Raw genomic sequence first — 14,245 nt, 5'->3', positions numbered from 1 at the left:
CATTGGGACTGGGTCTTGGGGAGATGGGACCTGGACAGACCAGACAGTGTTGCTCCTGAACAGAGCTGGCACTGAGCTCCTTTGGAATGATTTACTAGTGCTGTTGGAGAGAATTTAAACTAACTTGGCAGGACTGTGGGAGCCAGGGGGAATATCAGAGAGGAACACCAATGTCCACAGAATTCTCAGTGCAGTCAGTAAATCACCACCCAGTGGGAAGGATGTGGAGGAATACAAATGCAAGAAATTTACAGAGACCTGAAAGTGTGATAGAGTCGTTATAATGTGGGGGAAAGGGGGGATTTAATTTCTGAATATAGACTGGGGTAGTAGCAGTGTAACAGGCAGAGAGGGGCCAGAGTTGTGAGAGTGTGTTCAGGTGAATTTTCAGGTGGCATCGTGGACAGTGAAGAAGGCTGTGTAAGAGTACAATGGAATCTTGATCAACTGGGTCAGTGGGCTGAGGAATGGCAGATGGAGTTTAATTCAGATAAATGTCAGTGCTGTATTTTGGTAAGACACAGAGGTGGGTGAGATCCCAAACAAACATTTCAGGTCAGTATTTATTTTGGCGAAGGACATGAAAGCGAGGGAATTTCGAAAAATAGTGATGTCTTGAAAAGAGTCCACATACAAATGAGGAGATGCTAAAGGTCATATAAAGGTCGATAAATCCCGAGGACCTGATCAGGTGTATCCCAGAACATTTTGGGAAATGAGGGAAAAGATTGTTGAACCCCTTGCTGAGATATTTTCATCATTGACAAGCATAGGTAAGGTGCTGGAGAACCAGAGAGATTGGCTAATGTTATGCCATTATTTAAGAAAGACGGTAAGGAAAAGCCAGGGAACTATAGACCAGTGAGCCTGATGTCAGTGCTGGGTAAGATGTTGGAGTGGATTCTGAGGGACAGGATTTATATCCATTTAGATAATCAGTGTGGTTTTGTACATGGAAAATTATGTCTCCCTAATTTGATTGAGGAGGTGACAAGGAAGATTGATGAAGGCAGAAGAGTAGACATTGTCTATATGGACTTCAGTAAACTGTTTGACAAAGTTCCACATGATAGACTGGTTTGTAAGGTTAGACCACATGGGATCCAGGGGGAGCGTGCCATTTGAGTAAAGAATTGGCTTGAAGATAGGAAACAGAGAGTGATGGTAAAGTGTTGCTTTTCAGACTGGATAGAGAGATAGGTAGAACAATACAGTGCAGAACGGGCTCTTTGGCCCTCGATGTTGCACCGACCTATGAACCAATCTAAGCTCATGCTCTACTCTATCCCATCATCATCCATGTACTTATCCAAGGATTGTTTAAATCTCCCTAATGTGGTTGAGTTTACTACATTGGCAGGCAGAACATTCCATGTCCTTACTACTGTCTGAGTAAAGAACCTGCCTCTGACATTTGTCTTAAATAAATCATCCCTCAATTTGTAGTTATGCCCCCTCATACAAGTTGACATCATCATCTGAGGAAAAGGACTTCACTGTCTCCCCTATCTAATCCTCTGATCATCTTGAATGTCTCTATCAAATTCACTCTTAGCCTTCTTCTTTCCAGTGAGAACAGACCCAAGTCTCTCAGCCTTTCCTCATAAGACCTTCCCTCCAGACTAGGCAACGTCCTGCTAAATCTCCTCTGCACCTTTTCCAATGCTTCCACATCCTTCCTGTAATGAGGCGACCAGAACTGTACACAGTATTCCAAGTGCGGCTGCACTAACGTTTTGTATAGTTGTAGCATGACATTGTGACTCTGGAACTCAATCCCTCTACCAATAAAACTTAACACACACTCTGCCTTTTTAATAGCACTATCAACCTGGGCGGCAACTTTCAGGGATCTGTGTAAATGGACTTCAAGATTCCTCGATACATCCACACTACCAAGAATCTTTCCGTTGACCCAGTCCTCTGCCTTCCTGTTATTCTTCCTAAAACGAATCACCTCACATTTAGCTGCATTGAACTCCATTTGCCATCTCTCAGCCCAATTTTGCAGTTTATCCAAGACCCCCTGCAACATGCAACATTCTTCCACAATGTCCACCACTCCACCAACTTTAGTGTCATCTGCAAATTTACTAATCTATCCACCTGTGCCTGTGTCCAAGTTCTTTATAAAAGTGACAAACAGCAGTGGTCCCAAAACAGATCCTTGTGGCACACCACTCGTAACTGGACTCCAGGAGGAATATTTTCCATCAACCATCACTCGCTGCCTTCTTTCAGAAAGCCAGTTTCTAATCCAAACTGCTGAATCACCCTCAATCCCAAGCCTCTGCATTTTCTCCAACAGCCTACCATGTGGAACCTTATCAAAGGCTTTACTGAAGTCCAGATACACCATGTCAACTGCTCTACCCTTGTTAACATGCTTGGTCACCTTCTCAAAAACCTCAATGAGGTTTATTACATGACCTGCACTTGACAAAATCATGTTGACTATCTGAAATCAAATTGTTGCTTGCTAGATGATTATAAATCCTATCTCTTATAATCCTTTCCAAAACTTTTCCTACAATAGATGCAAGGCTCACTGGTCTATAATTATCTGGGTCATCTCTGCTGCCCTTCTTGGACAAGGGCACGACATTTGTAATCCTCCAGTCCTCTGGTACTTAACCTGTAGACAATGATGATTCAAAGATCAAAGCCAAAGGCTCCTCCATCTCCTCCATAGCTTGCCAGAGAATCCTCGGATAAATCCCATCTGGCCCAAGGGACTTGTCTACTTTCACTCCATCTAGAATAGGTAACACCTCTTCCCTACTCACCTTGATCCTTTCTAGTCTAATATCTCGTATCTCATTCTTCTCCTTTACAATATTCTCCTTTTCCTGAGTGAAAACCAATGAGAAATATTCATTAAGCACCTCTCTGACCTCCAAAGGGTACATACACAACTTCCCAATTCTGTCTTTGACTGGCCCTATTCCTACCCTAGTCAACCTTTTATTCCTCACATATCTATAGAAAGCTTAAGGGTTCACCTTTATTCTACCTGCTAAAGACTGCTCATATCTTCTCTTTGCTCTTCTTAACTCTTTCTTTAAATCCTTCCTAGCTAATCTGCTCATCTCTATCACTTCGTCTGAACCATCTTGTCTCATTGTCACAGAAGCCTCTTTCTTCTGCTTAACAAGAGATGCAATTTCTATAGTAAACCACAGTTCCTTTACCTTATCACTTCCTCCCTGCCTGACAGGGACATACCTATCAAGGACATGCAATATCTTCCTGAAGCCAGCTCCACACTTTGATTGGCCCCATTCCCTGCATTTTGCTCCCCCATTCTATGTATCCTAAGTCTTGCCTAATCACATTATAATTGCTCTTGCCCCATCGATAACTCTTGCCCTATGGCATGTATCGATCCCTTTCCATTGATAAACTAAATGTAATTGAATTTTGGTCACTCTCTCCAAAGTGCTCACCTACAACTAAATCAAACACCTGACCTGGTTCATTACCAACCACCAGATCCACTGTGGCCTCCCCTCTTGTCAGCCCTTCGACATACTGTGTCAGGAAACCCTCCTGCACACATTCGACAAAAACTGATCATCCGACGTACTAGCTCAGATTACTCAGTATGGAACCAGTCCCTCCAGCCCAACAAGTCCACACCGACCCTCCGAAGAGCAACCCACCCAGACCTACTCCCCTACATTTACCCCTTCACCTAACATTATGGTCTATCCAGCATGGCCAACTCACCTAACCTGCACATTTTTTTGGATTGTGGGAGGAAACCTGAGCACCTGGAGGAAACCCATGCAGACATGGGGAGAATGTGCAAGCTCCACACAGACAGTTGCCCGAGGCGGGAACTGAACCCTGGTCTCTGGCGCTGTGAGGCAGCAGTGCTAACCACTGTGCCACCATTCCACCCAGTGTCGAGTTATAGCATTTCCAGTCAATGTTGGGGAAGTTAAAGTCCCCATAATGACCACCCTGTTCCTTTCAGTCCTAGCCAGAATCATTTTGTCAATCCTCTCCTCCACCTTCATGAAACTCTGCAGAGGCCAATAAAAAACTCCCAGGAGTGTGACCTCTTCTGTACCTGTTTCTAACCTCAGCCCATACTACCTTGTCAAAAATTCTTTCAGCCACCATTATGCTGTCCTTGACTAACAAAGCCACACCTCCCCCTCTTTTACCATCTTGCCTGTTCTTAACGAAAGATCTAAACCTTGGTACTTGCAATATCTCTGACCCTGTTCTATCCATGTCTCTGAAATGGCCACAACATCAAAGCACCAGGTACCTATCCATGCTGCAAGCTAACCTAACTTATTTCGGATACTTCTGGCATTGAAGTAGACACACATCAAACCAGCTTGCTATCTGCCAGCACATTCCTGTGACCGTGAAATTCTGTCCATGCCTCCCTACTCTCATCATGTGGCCCGGACAACAAACCAGAGAAAACAACTGTGTTTGTTTTAACTCTCAGCTTCCACCCTAGCCCCCTGAAATCCTGCCTTACATCCCTATCCCTCTTTCTGCCTATGTCGTTGGTACCTATGTGAAGCATGACTTGGGGCTCGGCACCCTCTCTCTTCAGGACCCCAAAGACAGGATCCGAGATATCACGGACCCTGGCACTTGGGAGGCAACGCACCAACCGTGAGTCTCATTCTCAGTGGAGATCTGTGAAATGAGGAAGCTGGAGAAATCTACATTCATCCCGTGTGGCTGGAGGGTTCCTAGATGGAAGATGAGGTGCTCTTCCTCCTGGTTGGAGGATTCCTAGGCGGAAGTTGAGGCACTGGAGGCAGAGCGCCTCATCTTCTGTCTAGGAACCCTCCAACCAGAAGGAAGAGCGCTTCATTTTCCACCTAGGAAACCTCCAACCACACGGGATGAATGTAGATTTCTCCAACTTCCTCATTTCCCCTCCTCCAACATTATCTCAGTCCCAACCCCTGGATTCAGCACCGCCCTCTTGACCTGCAATCTTCTTCCCGACCTCTCCGCCCCCACCCCCTCTCCGGCCTATCACCCTCACCTCCTTCCACCTATCGTATTCCCAGCACCCCTCCCCCAAATTCCCTCCCCCCGACCTTTAATCTCAGCCTGCTTGGCACACCAGCCTAATTCCTGAAGAAGGGCTTATGCCCAAAACGTCGATTCTCCTGCTCCTCGGATGCTGCCTGGTCTGCTGCGCTTTTCCAGCACTTTTCAACAAGAATTGGTACTTTGTCCGTTGCTTTTCGTCATTTAAGTAAATGATTTGGGTGTGAACATAGGAGTAATGTTAAGTTTGTAAATGACACCAAAACTGGTGGGACAGTGGATAGTGAAGAAGATGATCTCAGGGTACAGTGGGACCTTGATCACATGGGGCAATGGGCAGAGGAGTGGCAAATGGAGTTCAGTTTAGATAAATGTGAGATGCTGCATTTTGGAAAGACAAACCAGGGCAGGACGTATACAGTTAATGGTAGGGCCCTGTGGAGTGTTGCTGAACAAAAAGACCTCGAGGTGCAGGTGCATTATTCCCTGAAAGTGGAGTCTCAGGGAGACAGGGAGATGAAGAAGGTGTTGGGTACGTTTGCCTTTATTGGTCATTGCACTAAGTATCAGAGTTGGGACATCATGTTGCAGCTGGACAGGAGACTGGTGAGGCCACTTTGGGAATAATGCGAACAATTCCTCATCCTGTGATAGGAAGGATGTTGTTAAATTTAAAAAGCTGTGGAAAAGATTTACCAGGACATGACCAGGAACTGGAGGGTTTGAGCTGTCGGGAGAGGCTGAACAGACTGGGGCTATTTTCTCTGGAGCATTGGAGACTGAGGGGTGACCTTATAGATGTTTATAAAATAATGAGGGGCATGGACAGGGTGTAAATCCAAGGTATTTTCCTTCGGTAAGGGAGTCCAAAACAAGACGGTATGGGTTTAAGGTGAGAAGCAAAAGATTCAAAAGAGACCTGAGGGGTAACTTGTCACACAGAGGGTGGCACGTGGATGGATCGAGCTGCCAGAGAAAGTGTTGGAGGCAGATACAATTACAGCATTTAAAACACATTGGGATGGGTACATGGATAGGAAGGGTTTAGAGGGATGTAAGCCAAATGCTGGCAAATGGGATGAGGTCAGTTTAGGATATCTGGTTAGCATGGACAAGTTGAACCGAAAGGTCTGTTTCCACGCCCTATGACTCCAGGACTATGAGAGGCTGGAAAAGCTGAGACTTTTTACCCTGAAGCAGAAGGTTCTGAGGAGTGACCTTACAGAGGTTTAGAAAATCATGAGAGACATAGATGATGTGAAGAATTCAAGAAGGAGGCGAATGTTTTGTAGCGATGGCAAAAAGTATTCCCAAAGATCATTCAGGGATGAGAAACATCAGTTATGAAAATTAATTGGAGAATTTGGGACTGGCTTCTTTGGAGAAGGCTGAGAGGAGATTTGTTCGAGGAATTCAAAACCAGGAGGGGCCTGGACAGAATAAATAGGGAGAAAATGTTCCCAATTGAGAAAGGATTGAGACCGAGAGACCACAGATTGAAAGTAATTGGGAAAAGAAACAAAAATGAGATGGGGAATAACATGTTCAGCCAATGAGTGGTAAAGGTGTGGAATGCACTGCCTGAGAATGTGGAGGAGGCAGCTTCAATTGAAACATTCCAAAGGGAATGAGACTGTTATTTGACAAGGAACAATGTGCAGGGTGACAGGGAGAAGGCAGGAGAATGACACTCAGTGAATTGCTCATTCAGAGAGCCAGTACAGACAGGATGGGCAGAATGGCCTCCTTGTGCACTGTAACAATTCTGTGATTGTATGATTGAGCAGAGTTAAAGCTGGGGGAGGTGGGAGCTCGGTGTCTCACTGTGCTGCTGCTGCTACTGCTGCTGCTGAGGTCAGTGAGATCAGAGTTGAAACTTTATTGCTGGAACAGCACAGCAGGTCAGGCAGCATCCAGGGAACAGGAGATTCGACGTTTCGGGCACAGGCCCTTCTTCAGGAATTCCTGAAGAAGGGTCTGTGCCCGAAACATCGAATCTCCTGTTCCCTGGATGCTGCCTGACCTGCTGTGCTGTTCCAGCAATAAAGTTTCAACTTTGATCTCCAGCATCTGCAGACCTCACTTTCTCCTCAGTGAGATCAGAGACTGGGACAGGGAGCCAGAGCTCACATCAAACTCTGCCCATGTCTGTCACACAGAGACTGGCAGGAGGCTACTCACTGATTTCACTCCATGCTGCAGGAATGGGACCACAGGCTGCAAATGGACTGAGCTCCTCCACATGGTGAGTAAAACTGACTGACTTAGATCTTGCTGCTTAAAGGGAGCAATGGAACTAAAGAAATACAGCTGGACACCCTGTTAGACACAGTGCTCCTCAATCAGCCATTTCATTCACTGCAGCTCCCCACTAACACCTTCAACAATTCAGTATTTGTGTTTTAGAAATTGTGTTTATAAATTGAAAGGGTTAATAACGGAGGATTGAGGTTTACTTACTCAGTCTGAGCTTGGTTCCTTTACCGAACGTAAGAGTAGCTGTTATACTGCTGACAGTTATAGTCAGCGACATCCTCATTCTGAACGTTGCTGATTGTCAGGGTGAAACTGGTCCCTGATCCTCTGCCAGTGAATCACTCGGAGACTCTTGTGTTTCGAGTTGTTGCTTCATCGATCAGGAGAGAGGGTTTCTGACCTTCTCGCTGCTGGAACCAGCTAACCCACTTGCTAACAGATTGACTGGCCATACAAGTGATGGTTGCGATCTGGCCCAGTCCCACTGACAGCACCGGGGGAGACTGGATGATGATGATGTCCCCACTGATACCTGAGGGGTCAGAGAGAAACACAGTGAAGTCAGAACTGTCACAGAAAGAGCCTGTCAAATGAGAGATTGTTGGAGACACTGAGCATTCCTCTGGTTTCAGCATTTTCCCTTCAATCACAAGTCAGTGGAATTGGAGTGAAATGGAGAGTAGCTAAAGATTCAAGGTGGAAGGAGAGAGATTTGTACCTGCGACACAGAATGCCAGGGGCCAGATCAGCTGGATGCGTGAAATCATGGTGTGTGCTCCTGTCCCTGTGCCGGGTTCCTGATAAACTCTCCCTTCACTGAGCTCTGCTTTATAAAGCTGTAGTCTGTGAGAGTCTGACTGGGTGTTCCTCAGTATGTAAATGGAATCAGGCAGAGAGAGTCACGTCAGCCCCTCACACTTCCTCTTCTCTCTCTCTCTCTCTCTCTCTCTCTCTGTCACAGAGAATCATTGATGTGAACAACACTGAATGAGGCCATTTGGCCCATTGTGTCTGTATTGGTCGACAAAAATATGGTGACACTAATCCCATCCTCCAACTCCTGGCCCATTACCCTCGAGGCTGCAGCAACACAAGGGAATATCTAAACACTGCTCCAATGTCACGAGAGTTTGTGACTCAACCAACCTTTCAGGCAGTGAGTTCCAGACTCCCACCACCCTCTGGGTGAAAACATTTCTCAATTCTCTTCTCAGGGTCTACCTCAGCTGAACCTGAACTCACTTGAGTTGAGAAGGATGAGAGGAGATCTGACTGAAATGTATAACATTCTAACAGGGCTGGACAGACTTGATGCTGGAAGGAGGTTTCCCCTAGTTGGGGAGTCTGGAACCAGGGGACACAGTCTCAGGGGGATACAGGGTAGACCTTTCAGACTGAGATGATGAAACATTTCTTCACTCAGAGGCTGGTCAACCTGTGGAATTCTGTTCAAGTTGTTGAGGACAAAGGACTGAATATGTTCAAGAAAAAGACAGAGGTAATTGTTTTGCATTTTAACAACATCAAGGGGTATGGGAAGATGGTAGGAATATGGCATTAAGACAGAGGAACATCCATTGTCATATTGGATGACAGAGATACTCAAAGGGCCGAATGGCCTATTCCTACTCTGAGTTTCTATATCTCTATGTTGGTGTTACCTTCAATCTCTGCCCCTTGGTATTGTTCCCTCTACTCATGGAAAAGGTGCCTTCCTACCCACCCTATCTCTGCATCCCATAATCTTACAGCCCTCTGTCAGGTCCCCTGTCAATCTTCACTGCTCCAAGGAAAACAACCCCAGTCTTTCTAATCTCTCCTCATCGCTCAGACCCTCTAGGCCAGGCAGCGTCCTGGTAAATCTCCTCTGTACCCTCTCTAGTACAATCACATCCTTCCCAGAATGTGGTGTCCAGAACGTGTCTCGTTCTCTCTTTATCACTGTCTCTCTGTCTCACATCTGCCATTTCTTTCTTTCAATATCTCTCTCCCACTCTTAATTTCTCTCATATTCTATCTCTCCCACTCTGTCTCATAGCCACTCTCTCTAACTCTCTTTTGCTTCTTCACTCTGTCTCACAATCTCCATTTCTTCACCTCTCACTGTTTCCCTCATTCACTCCCTCACTCCCTCCAATTGTGATCTGCCCCTCTCTATTCCTTCCTCTTTTACTCTTCCTCCCTCTCTTTTGTCTCTACAGTCTCCCTCTCTCTCTCTCTCCTGCACTCTGTCTCAAATCCTACTCTTGTCTCTCTCTCTCTCTCACTCACAACCCAACCCTTCTATCCTGATTCCCTTCACTCTTAGTCTCACACTCTCTTTCTCTGTCTGTTTCTCTCTTTCTCTTTCTCCATCCCTCCCAGTAACACCTTATTTCTCTCTCTCTATCCCTCAACCTCACCATCTCTATCCCTCACTCACTCGCTTCACACATCTCACACTGTCTCAGACACTCCTCATTCTCTATCTCTCACCCTCTCACACACACTCTCTCCCTCTATCTCTCTCACTGACTCTCTTCTCTCTCTTTTCCACAGTCTGCCAGGTGGCAATATTTAAGTGCAGGGTGAATCCCCCTCTGCTTTGCCTCATGAGTGGATGTTAACCATTGACCCCAGAGGCATGTCTTCTCCTGGAGTAAGGCCCCATTTCTCACACTAAGCAGGCTTTGGCCTCTCTCAGGAAGATGGACAGATTCTTGTCAAATGAAGGGCAGTTCTGTGCTGTTGCCCTATTCTCACTGGGGACTGGTTTGGACACAAACCTCATTCCATGAAGGCCCAGCAGAGAGAGGAGACCCTCAGGCCATCAATGTGAGCTGGAGGGACAGGACAGGCTCTGACCCACTGACCCATCCTGTCCATTCACAACATGTTCCAATCCTTTCCCCTGTCCTTCCCCTTCCATGATCAGTCTCCAGGTCAGGGTGTTTCACTGGGATGAGAGCTGGATAATCACATCATTACAAAAGAATGGAACTCAGCCCCATACCCACCATGGTGTCCATGACCCACTGGACTCTCCAAAAGGGACCAGTAAACATGGAACTCCTTCCACTGAACAGTCTGCTAATAAATATGGACCACCCTGCAATAGACACTATTAAACATGGGCATCCTTCCCACTGGACCGTCCAATAGAAGCCAGCAAACTGGGACTTCCTTCCCAATGGACAGTCCAATGGAGACCAGTAAACATGGACATCCATACCATTGGATCATCCAACTGATACCAGTAAATATGGGCCTCCTTTCCACTGGACTGTCCAGTAGAGACCAGTAAACACGAGCCTCCTTCCTACTGGATGTTCCAACAGATAACAGGAACCAGGGGCCTCCTTCCCCCTGTACCTTCCAATAGAGACCACTAGATATGTGTTTCATTCCCGCGGGAAGCTCCAACTGAGATCAATAAACATGGGCCTTCTTCCCATTAGACTTTCCAGTATCTCAGCGTTAAAACCCAAATAGGCCTCTGATTTCCATTCCCACAACATTGTCCGCCTTTGCATTACATCAGCCCCTTGACCACAGAAAGCTCCATTCCTGTTTGTCCCACTCCATGATTCCGATGTCCTCTCCCAGCTTCCCCCATCCATACTCCATAAATCCGAACTGTCTGAAATGGAGTGGTCCCTTTTGTGTCTCACACCAAGGAGGAGATGGACAGATATTTAATGGGTAATGGGTTAGAGGATGATGGAGAGTGGGCAGGAAAGTGGAGTTGAGGCAGAGATGAGATCAGCCATGATTGTATTAAATGGTGGAGCGGGCTCGAGGGGCTGAATTGCCTGCTCCTGCTCTTAGTTCTTATGTCCATCCACACCCTCCCAATTACTGCAACTTTGTGAATCATCTTGGAATGTTTTGGACATTGAAAGTGCTATGTGAATTCAAGATCTGTGTGGATTTTATGTGGGGACAGAATTGTGCGGGGGGGCGTGGTGGGGGGGGGGGGGGGGGGAGGGGGGTGATAGCTCTAGCAAGTGAGTATTCCACTGAGAGGCTCCAGCCTTCCATATACAGAATGGGGAAGTGGGGGAGTCAGAATATACTGTCAGGGTCCATGGCACTCTCCCCCACAATATGGTTGGTTCTGAACTGCCCTCTGAGCTGGCCAAGCAAGGCATTCAGTTGTATCAATCGTGATGACGTCTCGACAAAGAAAAAAACGGGACAGACCACCCAGCATCGATCTCAACATCAAAAAGGCAATGACAGAAATAGCCCTGTCTACCCTGCTCCATCCTCCTTACTGACATCTGGGGGCGAGTGCCAAATTCAGGAGAGCTGTCTCACAGACTAGTCAAGCAACAGCCTGACACAGTCATACTCACAGAATCATACCTTACAGACAATGTCCCAGACACCGCCATCACTGTTTCCTGAATGTGTCCTGTCCCACCAGAAGGGCAGACCCAGCAGAGCTGGCAGCACAGTGGTGTACAGCTAGGAGGGAGTTACCTTGGGAGTCCTCTCCGCTGACTCCAGACCCCATGGAGTCTCATGACACCAGGTTAAACATGGGTGAGGAAACCTCCTGTTGATCATCACATACCACCCTCCCTCGGCTGGTGAATCAGTCTCTCTTCCATGTTGAACAGCACGTGGCGGAAGCACTGAGGGTGATGACAGCACAGAATGTACTCTGGGTGGGGGACTTCAATGCCCACCACTGAGAGTGGCTCAGCAGTAGCACTACTGATCGAGCTGGTCGGGTCCTAAAGGACAAAGCTGCAGGACTGGGCCTGCAGCTGGTAGTGAAGGAAACAACAAGAAGGAAAAATCTACTTGCCCTCATCCTCACCAATCTTGCGGCTGTAGTTGCATCTGTCCTGTATGTGTAAGAGTGACCATCACAGAGTCCTTGTGGAAACAAAGTCTGACCATTACATTGAGAATACCCTCCATTGTGCTGTGTGGTACTATCACTGTGCTAAATAGGACAGACTTTGAACAGATAGAGCAACTCAAGGCAAGCTCAGAAGTGGTGATGATCGCCAATGATTCCATAATGTTCAGCATCATTCACAACTCCTCAAAAACTGAAGCAGTCCATGATCAGATGCACCAACATGTGGACAATATCCAGGTTTAGTCTGAAAAGCGACATTTCACATTGGTTCCATGCAAATGCCAGGCCAATAAGAGACAATTCAACCATCGTCCCTTGACAGTGAATGGTATTATTATCATTGAATCCCCACTGTCAACATCCAGAAACTCAATTGGCTTATCACGGAAACACAGTGGTTACAAGAGCAGGCTCGAGGCTAGCAATACTGCATTTAGTAACTCACCTCCTGATTCCCCTAAAGCCTGTCGATCATCAACAAGGCACAAGTCAGAATTGTGATAGAATACCCCCCATTGTCTGGATGGGTGCAGCTCCAACAACATTCATAGAGTGATGGTGTCATAGAATCACAGACCCTACAGCCAAACTTGTCCATGCCGACCTGGTTTCCAAACCTAAACGAGTCCCGTTTGCCTGTGTTTGGCCCATATCTCTCTAACCTTTCCTATCCATGTCAATCATATCCTATGTCTCCCTTATCCACTCAAAAAGCTTGATAATGTTCAGAGCAAAGCAGCCTGTTTGGTTGCCATCACATCCACAAAGCAGCCATCTTACCACCATTGACACTTAGTCGCAGCAGTGTGTATTATCTATAAGATACACTGCAGAGATTCACCAAAGATCCTCATACAACACCTTCCAAACCCAAAAATAGAAATTGTAAGAAAAGCTCAAGTATGAAGGGTCACGTGCCCCAAAGCGTTAACTCTGATTTCTCTTCACAGATGCTGCCAGACCTGCTGAGCTTTCCAGCAATTTCTGTTTTTGTCTCTGATTTACAGCAGCTGCAGTTCTTTTGGTACCTTCCAAACACATGAACAGCTCCAGTTAGAAGGACAAGAGCAGCAGATATATGGGAACAGCATGTCTGCAACTTCATCTCCAAGGCACATAACATCCTGACTTGGAAATATATCGCTGTTCCATCACTGTAAGTGAGTCAAAATCCTGGAATTGCCTCCTTAAGGACATTGTGGGTCAACATACCGTATGTGATCTATAGCGGTTCAAGAAGGCAGCACCTTCTCAAGGGCAACTAGGGACGGGTAGCAAATGCTGACCCAGCCAGTGACGCTCACATCCAATGAGTGATTATATAAAAACAAACGAAGAGTCCCTCAGGAGGGGAAGGGAATGTTCAAGGTCCTGAACTCCATTCCCCAGCCCAGGCAGCTTGTCTACCAATGAATGAATGAGATGGCAGATTACGGACAGCCTCATGCTGTGGACCCAGGTCTGTAAGAGAGAATTAGAGATCAAGCTGAAAAGGAAAGATTTGCTGGATTAGGGGGAGATAGATGGAGAGTGAGACTAACTGGGTCACTCACAGGCACAATGGGTTGAATGGCCATCCCCCTGTGCTGTCAGATTCCAGGAAGTGCAGACAGTTCACAGTTTTCTCCTGTCTCAGTAACAAACATCCAGCTGCTCCGAGCTCCTTCTTTCACTTCCTCTCTTGGTGAAGTTTCAACCTTGTGCTCTGACAGTCTTTGCAGTTATTTTTTACACTGTGGCTTTCTGCTGTGGTCAGAATCTCTAATAATAAGTGTCCAATCAGTGACAATCACAGCAGCTAAGGGCAGTCAGGACTGAGGAGCCAGGCTCACTGGGAAACACATTGGGAAGATCAAAGCCATCCTCTTCAGCTCCCAGTACAAACTCCATCCCTCTCCCTGAGCACTGTCTGCTGCTCAACCAGACTCTTTACAACCTTGGCTTCATTTCTGAGAATGATCTGAGCCTTATATCCCCCATATCACAAAGATCAGCCACTGAAAATCTCAGCCATGTCTTTTGGACTCCAAACATGACCATTCCAATGTTGTCCTGAACCGTATCATAGCCAGTGCCCTACATAAACTTCAGCTCATCCCAAAC

At 46.6% G+C, this 14,245-nt stretch overlaps 1 pseudogene; it reads right to left on the bottom strand.

Annotated features, from left to right (window-relative positions):
• Positions 1 to 14,245, bottom strand: part of LOC148149211 (centrosome-associated protein 350-like) — a 741,086-nt pseudogene that overhangs the window by 68,974 nt on the left and 657,867 nt on the right.

This window comes from Chiloscyllium plagiosum, unplaced genomic scaffold (genome assembly GCF_037043375.1).
Source record: "Chiloscyllium plagiosum isolate Xiang-an unplaced genomic scaffold, Cpla_swu_hap1 HiC_scaffold_9, whole genome shotgun sequence".
Taxonomy (NCBI): Eukaryota; Metazoa; Chordata; class Chondrichthyes; order Orectolobiformes; family Hemiscylliidae; genus Chiloscyllium; species Chiloscyllium plagiosum.
This window is presented reverse-complemented; position numbering and strand designations above follow the sequence as displayed.